Raw genomic sequence first — 20,360 nt, 5'->3', positions numbered from 1 at the left:
TGCAGACTATATCTAGCAAAAAGCAACGCCCCCATCCTGCTTAAAAAGGGTGAAGATGGGTAGTGTTTTGCTAGCTAGACACATTTCTTGTGGTACGCCTGGTTTTTCACTTGTCAAAAGTGCACCTTAACAGGTAGATAGGTTTCCTTTGACCTAGTATTAGCTTCTCATCAAGTCAGTACTGGCCAAGGCCCTAACAGAATTTCATCTTTAGATTAGCTTTTAGGAATTTTAGAGCCTTCTTCCTTTACGACGACATAAGACCAGGGAGGAAAAAAAAATTTGGAGTTTGGTGCACCAAACTAGTGCGCTGTAATTGTTAAGTGGGTACTCTACACTTGGTAGGGTTAGAAGAATGACTATAGTTTTGGTAAGCTCTTCTTGGGGAAGGGTGCTCCAAAATCAAGCCATTGTTCTCTAGACTTTGGTATTGCCTTATCTTCTGTAGCATAGTTTTCCACTGTCTTTGGGTAGAGTTCACTTGCGTAAGGGTTCCCTCGGGCACATTTTTCTGTTTCCTTATTTCTTTCCTTACTGGGATATTTTCCCTGTTGGAGCCTTTGGGCTTATAGCATCCTGTTTTTACTTGCCCTGTTATTACCTATCGTGACTAAGGCACCCTTTTAACAATTGTTTCAGCACTTACAAAGGTACCTCCTGTTTTAAAGGACTTAGGTTTGTACAACTAGCAAAAATGCAAATTACTTTTGAAATTATATCAATAGGTTTTGTAAGTGTATATTACAAAGTTATTTAAGGTATGATGCAACCAACTTCCTTTAGCAGCCTGATAGCAAAATTGTAACCACAAAATAAACCTTTGCTACCTTCCATAAACAATTGAATTTTTCATAAATAGTAACTTTGTGGTATCTTGAACATTTTTGAGATAGTGTGCTATATATATAAGGTATAATGAAAATCATGTGTAAGTAAACACTTGCATGTCATTACTTTTCCATTGTAATGTGCATTGGATTCAGGAACTTTGACGAGTATTAGCTGACTTGAATTTCAAAGGGCATCAGATATAAAATAGCAGACTATTAGTTATTTTAGTGGCTTTCTTTTCTCTGCCAATCGGTTTTATTTATTTGTTGGTAACACGAGCATCTTAATTCCCCTGTGGTGTTGTGTTAATGTAGATGTGTAAAAGGGCTAAATGGTGTTGCAATGTGACAAGGAACTACAGCTTTATATGGAAATATGTTTACCTTAGTTGATTTTTTTTTTTTAACCTTTGATGATTATATTGATTTTTATGTTGTAAACCAAGTAAATCTCCAGGTTTTGTTCGGATGTAATCATTGTATTCATTTTACTTTAACAATTTATTAGTCTTGTTTGTTTCATGTGGTTTAAATCTATAGTTTTAATCAGCAATAAACAATTTAAGCCCTTTTTTTATTTTACAGATAATTCTTTGAAGTTTAAGAATGTCTAAGATTCAAGCAGTTCCAAAACTTCGTTTCTTCAAGGCTATAATAGTCGAAATCTAGGAGTTCAGTCTAGATCCAGGAGTAGAAGTTGGTAATTCAAGTGTGCCATTACTGTTCCCTAAACTTTAGAATTTGTAATAATTTCCATAATCTTTCCCTGATGTTCATATTGCTTCTCTTGAAGCTGGGCTTATATCGATGTTGACCACAAAACTGAAAGAGAAAGATTCCTAATTTTCTTCCCTTTCAATAGGCTTAGGCTTCTATTACAGTACTGAAACAATCTAATGGTTAATGGCAATAACCTTTGCTTAGTTGCGCTGTAGATGCGTTGTTTGTTCTCTCATCAAAATGTGCTTAATAGATCAATACTTTTTATCTTTTACGTAGCTATCAAGTTTCTCCAATCTTATTCCCCCTCTCAATTCCTGGGCCAAAGGTCAAAAGTGAGTCGTTTCAGGCAAGAAAGTAGCTCCTCCTCACCCCCTGTTATTACTTATCGTAACTACAGTAGCTTTTTAGCAATTGTTCCTTCCTTAGGTTTGTATTACTAGGAAAAATACAAATTACTTTTGAAATTATGTATATAAAGGTTTACAAGTGTATATTACAAGGTTATTTAAGGTATGAGGCAAACAACTTGATTTTGCTGCCTGTTTAGCGCAAATTTAACCACAAATTAAATGAAATTCATGTGTAAGTCAACTCTTGCTGGTTATTACTTTTTCAATGTACTGTGCATTGGGTTCACGAACTTTAACAAGTATCGATTGACTTGAATTTCACGTCATCAGGTATAAAATTTCAGACATATTTTAGTGGCTTTCTTCTCTCTGCCACCCAGTTTTATATATTTCTTGCTAACACCAGCATCCTAATTCAACTGAGGTGCTGTGTTAATGTAGATGTGTAAAAGGGCTGAATGGTGTTGCAACCTGAATTTTTTAGGGGGGTTTTTAACCATTGATGTTTATATTGATTTCTCTGTTGTAAACCAAGTATATCTCCAGGTTTTGTTTGGATTTGATCATAATGTTCTTTTTACTTTACTAACAATTTACTAGTCTTGCTTGTTTAGAGTTTCAAATCTATACTTTTAATTAGCTATAGACAATTTTTTAAGCCCTTTTTTATTTTACAGATAATTCTTCGAAGTTTAAGAATGTTTAAGATTCAAGCAGTTCCAAAACCTCATTTCTTCAAGGCTATAATAGTCGAAATCTAGGAGTTCAGTCAAGATCCAGGAGTAGAAGTTGGTAATTCAAGTGTGCCATTACTGTTCTCTAAACTTTAGAATTTGTAATAATTTCCATAATAATTTTCATATTGCTTCTCTTGAAGCTTGGCTTATATCGATGTTGACCACAAAACTGAAGAAAGATACCTCATTTTCTTTCCTTTCAATAGGCTTAGGCTTCTATTACAGTAATGAAACAATCTAATGGTTAATGGCAATAACCTTTGCTTAGTTGCGCTGTAATGCGTTGTCTTTTCTCATCAAAATGTGCTTAATAGATCGATACTTTTATCTTTATATAGTTATCAAGTTTATCCCATCTTCACCCCTCTCAATTCCTGCGCCAAAGGTCAAAAATGGCTAGTTAAAGGCAAGAGATAGTTCCTCCTCGCCCCCTGTTATTATTTACCATAACTACAGTACCTTTTTAACAATTGTTCCAGCTCGCACAAAAGTATCTCCTGTTTTAAAGGACTTTGGTTTGTATAACTAGGTAAAATGCAAATTACTTTTGAAATTGTATATATAGGTTCTGTAAATGTATTTTACAAAGTTATTTAAGGTATGATGCAAGCAACTTGGTTTTGCAGCCTGTTAGATATGTTTAATCACAAAATAAAACTTTGCTACCTTCCATAGATCATTGAATTTTTAATAAATAGTAAATTTGTAGTATCTTGAGAATATTTTAGGTAGTGTACCATATATAGGGTATAATTTGATTCATGTGCAGGTCAATACTTGCATGTCATTACTTTTCCATTATATTGTGCATTGGGTTCACGAACGTTAGCGAGTATCGATTGACCTGAATTTCACAGGGCATCAGATATAAAATTTCAGACAATAAGTTATTTTAGTGGCTTCTCTCTGCCTCTCAGTTTTATTTATTTATTACTAACACCAGCATCCTAGTTCAACTGAGGTGCTGTGTTAATGTAGTTGTGTAAAAGGGCCAAATGGTGTTGCAACTTGACAAGGAAGTACAGGTGTAAATGGAAATATGTTCACCTTAGTTTTTTTTTTTTTTTTTTTAACCATTGATGATTATATTGATTTCTCTGTTGTAAACCAAGTATATCTACAGATTTTGTTCGGATTTGATCATTATATTCTTTTTACTTTACTAACAATTTACTAGTCTTGCTTGTTTAAAGTTTCAAATCAGCTATAGACAGTTTTTTAAGCCCTTTTTCATTTTACAGATAATTCTTCAAAGTTTAAGAATGTCTAAGGTTCAAGCAGTTCCAAAACCTCGTTTCTTCAAGGCTTTAATAGTCAAAATCTAGGAGTTCAGTCTAGATCCAGGAGTAGAAGTTGGTAATTCAAGTGTGCCATTACGGTTCCATAAACTTTGGAATTGTTCCATAACTGACATACAAACCACGCTATTTAATAGGGGTTATTACTTTCGGCGTAGCTGAAATGACGAGCCATTAAAATTTTAACAAGGGTTTACTATCCCACCGCTAGTTAGCGGGGGTTGGGGGTGGGGTAGCCTGCTACAACCCCCCCCCCCCACACACACACACACACACGCACACCTGTGCTTGAGCTCAATCTGGCTCGGAGCGAGAACGGTTGTTCCTCTCCCTCTTCTCGCCTATTTTGGACTGCCATTAATTTTTGTCGTTTTACAGTACTTGCTTTTTTTTATACTTGTGTGTGTATATATATATATATATATATATATATATATATATATATATATATATACATACATACATACATACATATACATATACATATACATATACAGGTATTGCTCGACTTACGACCTATGCGACATACGACTATTCGACTTTACGACCATTTTTTCAGGGTGATGACGTCACAAGTTTATCGGAAATAGGACGAATATTTCCTTGAAAATAATCTATTTTCTTGTATACATATAAACTGATTTATTGTGGTACATTATTATTTTCTTTTATTGTTAATATTCAGTATTTATTTTCAGTTAAAAATACATTAAGAAAAGTTTTAATATCTGTCGAGTTCATATGTCTGGTGACGTCACATCACCGGCGGAAAGCGTCCGGGCAATACAGTGATTTCCTTCCAATAGGCTAACGATTAATATTAGTATTTCCATTATCGAAATATTAAATAACGATACAAAAGTATTTTGAGGGTCTGTATCGGTTGTCATGAGTACTACGTAGCGTAAATTTGATTGTACGCTACTTTTTTAATATCTGATAATGGATCGATGTTCATCTAAAGAAAATATACTAATAGGGCAAATATTTTCTTGAAAATAATATACTTCCTTTTACATTATAAAAATAAAATACTTTTGTTTGTTAAGTTAGTATTTTCTTTTCATTTCTTGCGAGAAACAAAGAAAATGAATTTACATATTTTGCAAGTCATTCTTCGTAGAGTTTACTGTACGTCACTGTCTTGTGACGTCATGTATCTGGTGGAAGCGCGCTGACAAACCGAATGATTTCCTTTCATTGTTACCGAGTAATCTTATTACAGCATTCGCATCATCAAAACACCCAGTAACGATATCAAGTATTTTAGTGGTCTGTATCATTAGTTATAAGATTAGTACAACTTACCGTAAATTTAAGTAAAAAAGTCTGATGACGTCATATTTCTGGCGGAAGGTGAGAGGCAAATCAAGTGATTTCCTTCCGATGCGTTACTATTCCCATAATCGAAACATCGAATAATATATAGAATTTTTTAATAATTTAAAAAAAAAAATATGAAGATACAACTGAATTAAAAACAAAATATATGGAGAGAGAGAGAGGGGGGGGGGTATACCTTTTACAGTGATGCCTCAGCATACAAAAGTAATCCGTTCAGGATACGGTTTCGTATGCTGATTTTTTCGTATCCTGAGTCGCGTTTTACATGTAAATAGCCTAATCCGTTCCAAGCCTTACGAAAAGACGCCTTTTCGTTCATAAACACGCTAAACTGTGGTAATAAACATGCAATGCAGTCATTTCTATCATTCAATAATTAACCCAACCATTAAAAACAGCCTAATCCATTCCAGAAACCACCATGAGATTATTCAATAGCCTAGTTATCCCCTCCAAGTCCTAAGAAAACGGTCCGTTTTCTTTACTACTGTATAAAAGTTACGGTACTGTATGTAAAGCATTTGGATCAGTGAAGGTGTATTGTTACCTGTACACCTAAATTAAGGGTTGATACCCTGAAAAAAAGATACAGTGTACAGTTAATTAACAAAAATGTTGAAACTTACCTTTTGATTGAGACGATGCCCGATAGCGAAGTCGCGGCAGAGGAGGATGGCATAAGGCAGAAAACGTAACAAGTGACAGACTACGTACAGTAATTTACACACTTAACACATTAACACAAACTTTACGAAATAAAAAAATGGCAGAAATAATTAACACTTGACATTACGTATGGTAAACTATAAAATGAAATAAAAAATTACTTTAACACTTAACGGTAACATAAAACTTAAAATTGAATTTTTTTTTTTTTGCTTTTTTATAACTTAACGTTTTTCACATTTTCTGAATTTCTTCTACTTCTTCATCACTTTCTTTTTTCTGTTTCTTTTCTTTACTTTCACTTTCTTATTCTTCATCACTTCCTCTTTTCTGTTTCTTTTCTTCACTTTCACCTTCGTCTTGGCCTACTAATACTGCTGGCCTCTTTAATAAGAAACTATCCATGGAAGCTTGTTTCTGCCTACTTTTCAACACATTTCTAAAATGCGTTAGGCAAACGTCATTGCAGTGTTGAAACGCACGGTTGGTATAAACTTTTTCTGGATGTTCCTTTTCGACGTAGTCTGCCATTTTATGGAAACATGCGAGAATTTCCTTAATGTCTGCCATTTTCAAAGGTGTAACATCCTCCTCATCACCGCTAGAGAACTGCTCTTGAACAACACTCTTTTGTATTGTCTCCAAGTCCTTCAGGTCGTCCGTCGTCAACTCCTCGGGGTGCTCCTCGATAAGTTCATCTATATCCTCGGCGCTAACTTCCAGCCCCATGGACGTACCAAGATGTACGATGTCAGCCACCTCAGACTTCTTAATGGGTTCAGGATCGTCAACGATCTCGGCTTCGCCTCCAGGCTTCCCGAACCCCTTGAAGTCTTTTGCAGAGACAACATCAGGCCACAGCTTCCTCCAAGATGAGTTCAGGGTACGCCTCGAAACTTCCTGCCAAGCGAGATCGATGAGTTTGAGGCATATCATGATATTAAAGTGATCTTTCCAGAATTCACGCAGAGTGAGGTTTGTACTTTCTGTGACTTGGAAACATCCCTGGAAGAGATGCTTCGTGTACAATTTTTTTAAATTAGAAATAACTTGCTGGTCCATGGGCTGGAGGAGAGGGGTGGTGTTAGGCGGTAGATACAGGACCTTTATGAAGGAATACTCGGCCAGAAGATATTCCTCGAGGCCAGGAGGGTGAGCTGGAGCATTGTCCAACATCAGCAGACATTTCATAGGGAGGCGCTTTTCTTCCAAATATTTTCGGACAGTCGGACCGAAGCAGACATTCACCCAATCAATGAAAAGTTGCCTTGTTACCCAGGCTTTAGCATTCGCCCTCCACATCACGGGAAGGCTCTCCTTGATGACTTTGTGGGCTTTGAAGGCTCGGGGATTTTCAGAATGGTACACCAGCAGGGGCTTTATCTTGTAGTCCCCACTGGCGTTTGCGCAAAAAGCAAGGGTAAGCCTGTCCTTCATAGGCTTATGTCCGGGTAGCCTCTTCTCCTCCGCCGTGATGAACGTCCGATGAGGCATTTTCTTCCAGAAAAGCCCAGATTCATCGCAATTGAAAACTTGCTGCGAACTGTAGCCTTTTAACAAAGGCTTCGGTGGCCTTCGTGTCCGAGCTGGCTGCCTCCCCATGCCGTACCACTGAATGTATACCAGTCTTTCTCTTGAATTTCTCGAACCACCCCCGAGAAGCCTTGAACTCTGGGGGTTCCTGCTGGGATGTTCCTTCTCCTGCCCCTTCTTCGGCCTGAGAACGCTCGAGATCACCGAAAAAGGCGGAGGCCTTCTGGCAAATTGTAGTCTCAGTGATGGTGTCTCCTGAGATCTCTTTGTCTTTGATCCACACAAGAAGCAGCCTCTCCATCTCGTCATGCACGTGGGTTCTCTTGTTGGAGAAAATAGTGACGCCCTTAGGTGTCGCTGCTTTGATGGCCGCCTTCTGCTTCAGGATGGTGCCTATCATAGACGGATTCCGGCCATACTCCTTGGCGATCGCACTTAAACGCATGCCAGACTCGTACTTTTTCACGATTTCGAGTTTCATCTCCATCGAGAACATCGTCTTCTTCTTCTTTCCTTCGGCAACATTCTTGGGACCCATGGCTACAGTATTAAGCTCAATAATACACTGTACGTTATATACTATGTAGTAAACACTAATACAGTACAGTGCACAGTAAAGAATGTTTAATAACGATAACACGTGGCGTACGAATGTATTTAACACTACGTCAAACAAGCGAACGCACACGAAGTCAATGTTAACGATACCGCAGTCGGAACGAAAAGAGAGAGAGAGAGAGAGAGAGAGAGATATGAATGCCCGTGCGTAAGCAAGGTGGGATAGTTGCCGACCAATAGGAAAGCAGGATCTTATGGCGTCGGCTAGCATCTGAGTAGAGAGATAACCAATGGGTGAGCGGGAGGCTGTGAGTGAGTTTACCGAAGTTCAAAGTCTGGCGGCGCGCGCTTTTTAAAATTACTCTCAGCGACGAGTTGGGATCTGGTAAGCTTTTCGTATACTGGGGCATAAAAATTTTCGTATCGCTTTTCGTACCCTGAATTTTTCTTAAGCAGAAACTTTCGTATCCAGAGGTATTACTGTTTAACTAATAATAAGGTCTATAAACGAACTGTATGGAAAATGTGATACCCTATAACATATTGGCGCTGATGTAATATGCATTATGAAGAAATTTCGAATGTCAAGAAAATTATATAAATCAGTGTTATTCGCACTATATATATGTGCTCATAATAGTAATACGGCAGCGTGACCTTGAGATCAGCTGATGCCAACCGAAAGTAAATCAAAAGTATTTGTTGATTATTGATATGCTCAAGAAATTGAAAAATAAAATATAAACGTGCTTTAATAAACCATAATTACACACGGTAATGTCTAATGAAATATAAAGGCTTAATATTGAATTAAAATACTGTATGAAGCTTTAAAAATGAACTACCTGTATGCGATTGCGAGCGCGCGCACACACAGAAGCACACACACACACAGAGAAAGAGCTACAACGATTTCGCATTATACCAAATGATTAGACCAACTGTATGGAAACTGATTTCCTGTAACATATTGGCGTTGATGTAATATTCATCATGAAGATATTTCTAATAAGTTAAGAAATGATAAAAAATATGCCATACGTATGTACGCCATATTTTGATACGGTAGGTAGCGGCACTTTCAGATCAGCTGATCATAACCAAAGGTAAACAAAATTTTCAGTACTCTATTGTAAAATGCTTCCAAAATTGATAGAATACAAAAAAGCATTTATAGAGCATATAATATCCTATGAAACAAGAACATGGAATAATGATAGATAGTAAGAAAATATGATCCAGATGATTGCCGAATCATAACGTATCAAAATAAATCTACGGAAACTTCACTTTTCTAAGTCGACATACGGCGAACTCGACTTACGACTCATCTCTCGGTCCCTATCTCGGTCGTAAGTCAGCGACTACCTGTATATATATATATATATATATATATATATATATATATATATATATATATATATATATATATATATATATATATATATATATATATATATATATATAAATATATAAATATATATATATATAAACATTATGTTTGTATATATTTGTGTATAGAAATGTAGTAAGTTTTCTTTTCAGTGTTTGTGCTGTGTGTGTGATGTACGACAACGACACTTGCGTAGCAAGGCCACCACAGTTCCACTTCGTGGGGAACGACCTCTCCCTCTCTGGTCCATCGGTCTTCCCGTCGCCATATCCGTTAACTCGGCTGCCGCAGGGGAATCGTCATCGCCTGGACCCTCTTCATTCATCCATTATTGACAAAATATGATCCAGATGATTGCCGAATCATAACGTATCAAAATAAATCTACGGAAACTTCACTTTTCTAGTTCAACATACGGCGAACTCGACTTACGACTCATCTCTCGGTCCTATCTCGGTCGTAAGTCAGCGACTACCTGTGTGTATATATATATATATATATATATATATATATATATATATATATATATATATATATATATATATATATATATATATATATATAATATAAACATTCTTTATGTTTATGTATATATTTGTGTATAGAAATGTAGTAAGTTTTCTTTTCAGTGTTTGTGCTGTGTGTGATGTACGACACAACACTTGCGTAGCAAGGCCACCACAGTTCCACTTCGTGGGGAACGACCTCTCCCTCTCTGGTCCATCGGTCTTCCCGTCGCCATATCCGTTAACTCGGCTGCCGCAGGGGAATCGTCATCGCCTGGACCCTCTTCATTCATCCATTATCTTCGCTTTTCCTCTTTTCCTATGGGAAACTTGGATTCTCAGCGAAGGGAATGTGGCCTTTTTTTAGATTGACTACGGTCTCTCTCTCTCTCGAGGTCGTTCACCTTTACTACTACTACGTACTATTATGGTAGCTCCTTTCCCGTTGCGGGTTAGGTTGCTATTCCATTTGTTTGTCTCAATTATTTTTAGTGAAATCTAATTGTATTTTAACTTTTCAGCTTTTTCCGTGGGGAACACTTCCCTTTGGGGGTTCAGTGGTTCTCACTATTATATTCTTAGATGATTTAGATAATTACAATGCTGTTATAATTCTGTTTGTATTACAATTACTCCACCCCCCCCTCCCTTTCTCCAGTAGATGTCATCTGGGGAAGGTGGGCGTATACTTAATTCTTATTTTGTTTTTTCCTCGGGGTTCCTCTTCGGAGTTCCTCCCTAGGGAATTTCTGTTAAAATAATTATTAAATTTTATTTTCCCAGTTAACTATGCAGTTTTTCTTCGTTCAACTAAAGAGTGCCAACGAAGCAGAGCTGTCCTGTTCATGCCTGGGGATTCTGCTGTTGCTGCCGTCCATCAGAGGACGTTGTCATGGGCGTTATCCCTTCTCTTAGAAGTACTCCCGTGACAACATGCCAGCACTTCAAATCATCTTAAAACGCTAATGGAGGTTCGTCTCCAGGGGTTGGACAACTTCCCTTCCGAGGGAGGTTTCCTCCCCAGGTGTGAGGTTTTCTCCCTTCAGAGGTAGAACATCCCATACCTTAATAAATTAATCGCCTTCAACTACTGTTGCTGCCCTGCGGCCAGACTTTACTCCCCCCTTGCTGAGTTTCTCTTCCTTCATGGGTGGAGCACAGTCTTGGCAAGTCTCTTCTATGAAGTGTTCACCTCTCTCGTTCGCGAGAGGGGCCACTCATAGAGGCTTCTCTTCGGAGAATCGCTACTGCTAAGGTCAGCTTGATGATCCACCAGCCCTAAGGGGCGTCACCATGAGTGTCTTCAGGTCTCTTCTACGAAGTGTCACCTCTCTCGTTCGCGAGAGAGACCACTCATAGAGACTTCTCTTCGGAGGATCACTACTGATAAGGTCAGCTTGCTGATCCAATGGCCCTAAGGGGCGTCTTCACGAGTGTCTTCAAGTCTCTTCTACGAAGGGCACCTCTCGTTCGCGGGAGAGGTCTCTAATAGAGACTCCGCCTCGGAGGATCAAGCAGAACTTCCAGTGACCTCTACCTTGTGCTGCAACGTGGTCCTTTGGACTTCGGCCCTGGACTCTAACACTGACCTTTTACGGTCCCATCGGTGGATGCTGGCCCTTCCAAAGGGCACATCCCAGTTCTTGATCGTCCTGCCAGCTGACCTACCGATCTACCAGCGCAACCTTGCGCTGCAACGGACTTCAGTCCTGGACTCTAAAGCAGACCTGCTTACGGTCCTCATCGGGGGATGCCCGCCCTGTTTTAAAGGACACATCCCAGTTCCTGATCGTCCTGCCAGCTGACCCTTCAACCTACTAGCACGCGCTCGCCGATCTTCATACGTGCGCAAGCGCCGACGATCTTCTTACGCGTGTAAGCGCCAACGATCGTCTGCGCGCGGGTACCGATAGTTTCCCGCGCGCCTACCACTACCTTCGCGCACGCTCGCCGATATCTTCTTTCTTCTTACAGGCGACTCCCTCTCCAGAGGGAGTGTCTGACAGCCCAGCCGTCAGCCCTGGTTTGGGGCTCCAATCAGAGCGGTAGCACAGGCTTTCAAGCCTGTTCTCTCTGAGTTGGGCCACAAATCCTTAGCTGCATCTACTCCCCTGAAGAGGTAAAGAGGAGTTTCGGACGCGGTAACTTCTCCGAGGACGAAGCTGTCTTCGAGGCAGGCACCCTCCCCCTTCAGACTTTTCTCCCTCCCCTTCGGACAAGGATTTCCCGTCCTCAGGAGAGTCACGTGAGGTGAGACGTTCCCCCATCACATCATTGAGGGAAACCCTACCTTGCGCGGTAAAGTCTTCTCGAATAAGGGTGGAGAAGAGCCTGCCTCTGTCGTTGTTGGAGTCCTGCTTCCTTCCCAGGAGGGAGTCGAAGGACTCCAAGACAATACCGGGAGGCCCCTAGCACCGAAATCTACAGGCTCAAGACATTCTTCCGTTATGGGAACGAACCTGTTTAAGCCTAAGGACGTGGAGCAGGCTGCTGAGAGGTGGAGGAAATCACAATGACTCCCTCCTACATAGGGATGTGACATTCAAGCCCTATAAACCTCCAGCACCCCAGCAGCCACGTCCCACCAAGACAACGAAACCGACAACGGCACCGAAGACAGTGGTGTCTAAGCCCTTTCCGGCCAAGGACAAGAAAGGCAAGAAGTCCTCCAGGGGAGGGAAGAATCCTAGAGAAGGCAGCCGAGTCTGCAAACGCTAGGATTAGCAGTCCCCCTGCATGTCCGCCAGTGGGGGGATGCCTACAAAGTTGCGCAGACAGTTGGCAGTAACTCGGGGACGATTCCTGGACAATTTCCGTAATCAGTCAGGGATATCGCGTCCCGTTCACAACATCTCTACCTCCCCTGAGGATGAATCCGGTGTCATTTAGCTCCCTTGCCATGGGATCAGCAAGGGGGCTGGCCCTTAGGGCAGAGGTCCAGATTAAAGCAAACTCCGTTCAGCATGGAGACCGCAAACACGGTCAGACTTGCAGTGAAACCGTAAGACTTCATGTGTATACTGAATCTGAAGGGTGCGTACTTCCAGATCCCAGTCCATCCGTCTTCAAGGAAGTACTTAGGATTCAGCCTAGACCACAAGGGGTACCAGTTCAAGGTGCTGTGTTTCGGTCTCACCACAGCACCACAGGGTTTCACCAGAAGTGTTCACCCTAATATCATCGTGGGCACACAGGATCGGCATCCGTCTCCTCCGTTATCTGGATGCCTGGCTGATCCTAGCAGACTCGGAGTCATCCCTTCTTCGACACCGAGACAAACTTCTAGGACTTTGCCAGGATCTGGGGATCATGGTAAATCTCAAGAAGTCCTTTATGCTTCCCACTCAAAGACTGGTTTACCTAGGCATGATTATAGACACCAATCTCTACAAAGCCTTCCCATCAGACGACAGGATAGCAAGGCTGAGAGGGGTCGCAAGACCTTTCCTCAGACGAGAAGAGCTTCCAACCCAACCGTGGTTACGCCTCCTTGGTCACCTTTCATCGTTGGCTCGTCTAATTCCCAACGATCGCCTCAGGATGAGATCTCTCCAGTGGCGGCTCAAGTCCCGGTGGAATCAAGGTTGCGATTCCCCGGACGTCATGATCCCTATGGGTCCTGCGGAACAGACGGACCGCCAGTGATGGGTGACAGACGAGAACCTACGAAGAGGAGTGGATCTTCTCGTCCTTCCCCCCGGATTTAATGCTGTTTTCGGACGCCTCAAAGAAAGGGGGGGGGCACGTTCTGTACCACAGGACCTCAGGCATGTGGTCAGAATCGGGAAAGTGCCTCCATATAAATAGTCTAGAAATGAAGGCCGGTTTGTTGGCCCTTCAGCAGTACCAACAATACCTGACAGGTCACTCTGTGGTGGTGATAAGCGACAACACCACAGTAGTGGCTTACATCAACAAGCAAGGCGGTACCTTTTCGAAGCAGCTATCCCATCTTGCAGTAGAGATACTGAGATGGACCGAAGTCCGCTTGATTCTACTATCGGCGCGTTTCATTCCAGACAACAGAAATGTGCTCGCTGACAATCTGAGCAGAGAGTCTCAGATAGTGAGTATTGAGTGGTCTTTGTGTCATCTAGTAGCCAACAAAGTCTTGACTTTGTGGGGTTCCCCGACTGTGGATCTGTTCGCGACAGCGCGAATATTCAAGATTCCACTGTACTTCCCCCCAGTCCCGGATCCCAAGGCGCTCTGGCAAGATGCCTCCCAACAACGGTGGGACAACATCGTGTACGCCTTTCCCCCATTCTGTCTGATGAGGAGGGTGCTCAACAAGACCAGAATATCGGTCAATTTTTCAATGACCCTCATAGCTCCGCTATGGCATCACGTGGAATGGTTTCTGGACCTTCTGCAACTCCTAACGGAACTTCCGAGAGAATTCCTTCCACGACACGATCTACTCAGACAACCACATGCCAGCATCTTCCACAAAGCCGTAGCCTTTCCAGCATCTCCTCGCTGAGAGAGGATTTTTCGCAACAAGTTGCGATTAGGATGTCTGGACAGCTGCGAAAATCATCCGCATCTGTCTACCAGGCAAAGTGGAAAGTCTTCTGTGGTTGGTGTCGTGGAAGGGGTATCTCTCCACTCGATGCCACTATTCCAGCAATAGCGAAGTTCCTTGTGTATTTGCGGGAAGAAAATGCGCCTTTCAGTCTCGGGGGTGAAAGGCTATCGCTCAACCTTAAGTCTAGCCTTCAGGCTTAAAGAAATGATCTTTTCTTCCTCGCTGGTACTTTCCCTACTCATACGAGGTTATGAACTTACCTGCCCTCCATCGGATGTGAGACCTCCTCCATGGAACGTGGTTCGAGTTCTCAGGTCTCTTGAGAGACCTCACTGAACCATTACGCCAGGCTTCAGTTCTCCACCTAACTTGAAAGACTGTTCTTACTAGCTTTGGCTTCTGCCAAGCGAGTCAATGAACTTCATGGTCTCTCATATGACATCACCCATGCAAGGGTATGGGGGGGAGGTATCGTTCAAATTCGTACATGAGTTTGGTGCTAAGACTCAAAATCAGGGGGTGCCGGACGCTCGGTTCGACTCCTTTCGGATTCGAGTCTCCGTTCTGTAACAGATGTCCCAGACCTTTTCCTACTGTGCCCAGTAAGGAGTCTGAGGCTATATCTCAGAAGAACAGCTGCAGTCTATCCCCAGGTGCAAGCATTGTTAGCACTGGGAGGATTAAGAGAAGGGTCACCAAGAACACCATCTCGGCATGGATTCGTAGGGTGATCCATCTGTCCCTGAATCCAGACCCTCCTCCGTCAACTTTATATTATCTTGAAATTTTTGTTTGAGATAATGTAATTTTTAATTATAAGGTATAATGAAATTCATGTGCAAATCAACACCTTGTTGTCATCACTTTTTCATTGTGTGCATTGGGTTCGTGAATGTTAACGAATATCGGCTGACTTGAATTTCAGAGGGCGTCGGATGGAAGATTTCAGATCAAGTTATTTTAGTGGCTTTCTTCTCTTTGCCAACACCAGCATCCTAATTCTTCTGAAGTGCTGTGTTAATGTAGGTGTGTAAAAGTGCTGAATGGTGTTAGTTTTTTTTTTTTTCTTCACTAGGTTTTTTTTGTAACCATTGATGTTTATATTGATTTCTGTTTTGAACCAAGTATATTTCTAGCTTTTGTTCAGATTTGATCGTTATAATCTTTTCACTTTACTGACAAATTAGTAATCTTGCTTTCTTCATTAGTTCCAAATCTATACTTTTAATGAGCAATGGACACTTTTTGAGGGCCTTTTTTTATTTTACAGATACAGTAGTTCTTCAAAGTTAAGAATGTCAAGTTTCAAGCAGTTCCAAGAACTCATTTCTTCAAGGCTATAATAGTCCAGATCTAGGAGTTTAAGTCCAAATCCAGGAGTAGAAGTTGGTAATTAAAGTGTCATTACTGTTCCTTAATTTAATCTTTAAAATATGTAATAATTTCTCTAAATTTTCCCCTATGTTCATATTTCTTCTCTCTCAAAGCTGGGTTTATATTGTTGTTGACCTCATAACTGAAGAAAGATTCCTACTTTTCTTTCCTTTCAATAGGCTTATGCTTTTATTACAGTACTGAAACAATCTAATGGTTAATGGCAATAACCGTGTCTTAGTTGCGCTGTAGATGCATTGATTGTCTTCTCATCAACTTGTGCTTGATAAATCTATACTTTATCTTTTATATAGAAAAGCATTGTAAAAGATTTTTTTGGTTATTAGTAATCAAAAGGGATTTTTTTCTAAGATTTGTTAATGTGTAAATTGGAAAAGAGCATTACCTGGCTCCAATAGAACTTATTTTATGATTACTTTAAACTAAGTTTGGCAATTTTTTCACATGAATGACGCAGTAGTTTCATTTAGAAAAAAATTGTAGCATACGGGACCAGACACGTTTACATAGATATACTGGGAGTACTTTTCAGCAATAAAACAAATGTTATTCCGTAACTGGAATACAAACCAATGCTATTTATAGGGGTATTACTTTCGGTGAAGCTGAAAGGACAAGTCATTAGAATTTAGCGAGGATTAACTACCTATCCCGCTAGCTAGTAGGGTGGTTAGTTAGCCACCCCTCTTTCACACATCTGTGACTGTGATTCACTTTGCTTTTGGCTTGGCTGCAGAACGGTTGTTGCCGCTCTTCCTCCTTTCTGTTATGTCTATCTATCTATATACCAAGGCACTTCCCCCAATTTTGGGGGGTAGCCGACACCAACAACGAAACAAAACAAAAAGGGGACCTCTACTCTCTATGTTCCTTCAGCCTAATCAGGGACCCAACCGAGTTCAGCTGGTACTGCTAGGGTGCCACAGCCCAACCTCCCACATTTCCACCACAGTTGAAGCTTCATAATGCTGACTCCCCTACTGCTGCTACCTCCGCGGTCATCTAAGGCCCCGGAGGAAGCAGCAGGGCCTACTGGAACTGCGTCACAATCGCTCGCCATTCATTCCTATTTCTAGCACGCTCTCTTGCCTCTCTCACATCTATCCTCCTATCACCCAGAGCTTTCTTCACACCATCCATCCACCCAAACCTTGGCCTTCCTCTTGTACTTCTCCCATCAACTCTTGCATTCATCACCTTCTTTAGCAGACAACCATTTTCCATTCTCTCCACATGGCCAAACCACCTCAACACATTCATATCCACTCTAGCCGCTAACTCATTTCTTACACCCGTTCTCTCCCTCACCACTTCGTTCCTAACCCTATCTACTCGAGATACACCAGCCATACTCCTCAGACACTTCATCTCAAACACATTCAATTTCTGTCTCTCCATCACTTTCATTCCCCACGACTCCGATCCATACATCACAGTTGGTACAATCACTTTCTCATATAGAACTCTCTTTACATTCATGCCCAACCCTCTATTTTTTACTACTCCCTTAACTGCCCCCAACACTTTGCAACCTTCATTCACTCTCTGACGTACATCTGCTTCCACTCCACCATTTGCTGCAACAATAGACCCCAAGTACTTAAACTGATCCACCTCCTCAAGTAACTCTCCATTCAACATGACATTCAACCTTGCACCACCTTCCCTTCTCGTACATCTCATAACCTTACTCTTACCCACATTAACTCTCAACTTCCTTCTCTCACACACCCTTCCAAATTCTGTCACTAGTCGGTCAAGCTTCTCTTCTGTGTCTGCTACCAGTACAGTATCATCCGCAAACAACAACTGATTTACCTCCCATTCATGGTCATTCTCGCCTACCAGTTTTAATCCTCGTCCAAGCACTCGAGCATTCACCTCTCTCACCACTCCATCAACATACAAGTTAAACAACCACGGCGACATCACACATCCCTGTCTCAGCCCCACTCTCACCGGAAACCAATCACTCACTTCATTTCCTATTCTAACACATGCTTTACTACCTTTGTATAAACTTTTCACTGCTTGCAACAACCTTCCACCAACTCCATATAACCTCATCACATCCCACATTGCTTCCCTATCAACTCTATCATATGCTTTCTCCAGATCCATAAACGCAACATACACCTCCTTACCTTTTGCTAAATATTTCTCGCATATCTGCCTAACTGTAAAAATCTGATTCATACAACCCCTACCTCTTCTAAAACCACCCTGTACTTCCAAGATTGCATTCTCTGTTTTATCCTTAATCCTATTAATCAGTACTCTACCATACACTTTTCCAACTACACTCAACAAACTAATACCTCTTGAATTACAACACTCATGCACATCTCCCTTACCCTTATATAGTGGTACAATACATGCACAAACCCAATCTACTGGTACCATTGACAACACAAAACACATATTAAACAATCTCACCAACCATTCAAGTACAGTCACACCCCCTTCCTTCAACATCTCAGCTTTCACACCGTCCATACCAGATGCTTTTCCTACTCTCGTTTCATCTAGTGCTCTCCTCACTTCCTCTATTGTTATCTCTCTCTCATTCTCACCTCCCATCACTGGCACCTCAACACCTGGAACAGCAATTATATCTGCCTAACAGCAATTATATCTGCTATGTGGACTGCCGTTAATCTGTCTTTCCTTTTTTGTTCAGTGTCTGTGTGTGCGCGGACAGCCATTAATCTGTCTTTCCTTTTTTGTTCAGTGTCTGTGTGCTTATGCTGAGTTCTTGTGCCGGCCATGTGTACCTGCCTTGGTTCGGAGGGCCGCGCCTGCAGTGCCTTAGTGTCCTCGGTGGAAACTGATCCTTACCGCCTTTGTCCAGCCTGTAGAGGACAACGCTGTGATGAATCGAATAAGTGTGAGAAATGCTGGGAGTGATCTGCCTCCCAGTGGGAAAGGTATAGGTATCGATGGAAGAAGTAGTCTAAGCGGTATTGTTCTCTATTGAAGCAGAAGAAACCCAAGACTGCTTCTTCTGCTTCCCGACCTTCCTCAGAAGCTCCTACTCGAACGGCTTCCTCTAGGGATCTGTATAGTAGCGTAGGCCCCTTAACCCCTGGTCAACTTTGGTCCTCGAGACGGCGTTGCCTCCCCTAGTGAGGTGGCCCTGGCTCTTCCCCATAGGGAAGCCGTGTCTTTCTCCTTTATCACAGGTTTGGCCATCTCTGGGCTTGTCTGGCCCTCCCTCCAAGGAGGCTCTATTGCAATTTTTTCACTAGGGTGCTGAACTACAGTGATCGTCAGTTTTAGGGGTCGATCCCTTGTCCGTGATTGACGTGGTGGTATCGGAGGTTTCGTCTGCTGCCCTGCTAGCAAAGTCTGTTGCTGCTGCTTCTGCTTCTACTCTGCTAGCAGTCTGTTGCTGCTGCTTCCGCCCTGCTAGCAGAGTCTGTTGCTGCTGCCGCCGCTAAGGACGGTGCTTCTCCCCCTGACAAAATTCTTGGGGGTGGGGGTGGTGTCCAAGGCATCTCTCTCCTGCGGGTTTTCCCCTTTCTTGTTCACGTAAAGGGGCACTCGTAGAGACTCCTAAGGGGCACTCGTAGAGACTCCTCTTTGGAGGCCTGCTGCTAATCAGCTTTGCTGATCCTCAAGTTAATGTGGATCGTCATTATTGTGGTAGGAGACCTCTTCGTGCTCGTCTACCACTGCGCCTTTGGGGTGCCCCTTCACCATCTTCGTCGCCGCATGCTTCCTCTGCAGAGGAAGCTACCCATCATGCCTCTTCTGGTTCCCGACCCTCGCCCATTTCATCGGACCCTTCTTCTCGCCTACGAATTTCAGTTCGTACTTCGCCTGCAAGGAATCATTCGTTTCCCTCCTGAGAATGTGCTTCTTTCCAAAGGACACATTTCTCCTTCTTAGCATCCAGCATCTGTACACTGACCTTCTGCACATCGCTCATCTGCTCGCCGAGCTCCTGTGCAGCGTTCACCATCTTGTCAAGCGCCTGCTCAGAGTTCACCTGTTCGTCAGGCCCAGGTTCATCATCCTGCAGCCAGTGAATCGCCTGCTCAGCGGACAGCTCGTTAATTGCCTGCTCGTCAGCGTCTGGGTCCTCCTACCATTCTTCGATAGCCTGTACACCAGCGTTGTCCCAGCAACGAGCTACTGCTCAGCTTTGACTACTCATCAGGCCTCTACGCATAGACCTGCTGCTCACAAAGAGCTTTCTTGCCATACTGTAAATCTTTTGATAAGAGGGTTTTTCTGGCCCCTCTTAATCAATGATCGCCCTCGCGTCAATCATGCCGTTCTTCGACGGTTCGTCAATCACCATCTCGTTGATCATTGGACCACCATCTGTCCTTTCATTGGACAGTTGCAGTTGTCCTAGCGATTCAGTCACAACACCCAATAATGCGTCAACGTTCGGATGCTCATCAGCGGCAGTGCGGCAGCGATCGCCAGCCTCTCCAGTGCACCGGCATCCGGTCATTCATAAATGTTTGCCAACACGTTGGCTGTCATCA

The 20,360-nt window shown here is 42.1% G+C and overlaps 1 long non-coding RNA gene across 2 annotated transcripts in view; it reads left to right on the top strand.

The window, feature by feature from the left end:
• LOC137622944 (uncharacterized) overlaps positions 1–20,360 on the top strand; it is a 47,197-nt gene that overhangs the window by 9,359 nt on the left and 17,478 nt on the right. Inside the window, exon 4 of one of the 2 annotated variants that reach the window (XR_011040533.1) lies at positions 2,581–3,672. The exons of the other annotated variant lie outside the window; for it this stretch is intronic. This is a non-coding gene — a long non-coding RNA (uncharacterized lncRNA). Of the gene's footprint in view, positions 1–2,580; positions 3,673–20,360 lie in introns of those variants that run through there. 2 annotated transcript variants of the gene reach the window in all.

The sequence above is a fragment of the Palaemon carinicauda genome, chromosome 30 (genome assembly GCF_036898095.1).
Source record: "Palaemon carinicauda isolate YSFRI2023 chromosome 30, ASM3689809v2, whole genome shotgun sequence".
Lineage (NCBI taxonomy): Eukaryota > Metazoa > Arthropoda > Malacostraca > Decapoda > Palaemonidae > Palaemon > Palaemon carinicauda.
Note: the sequence above shows the minus strand (reverse complement) of the source record. Positions and strands in the feature narration are given on the sequence as shown.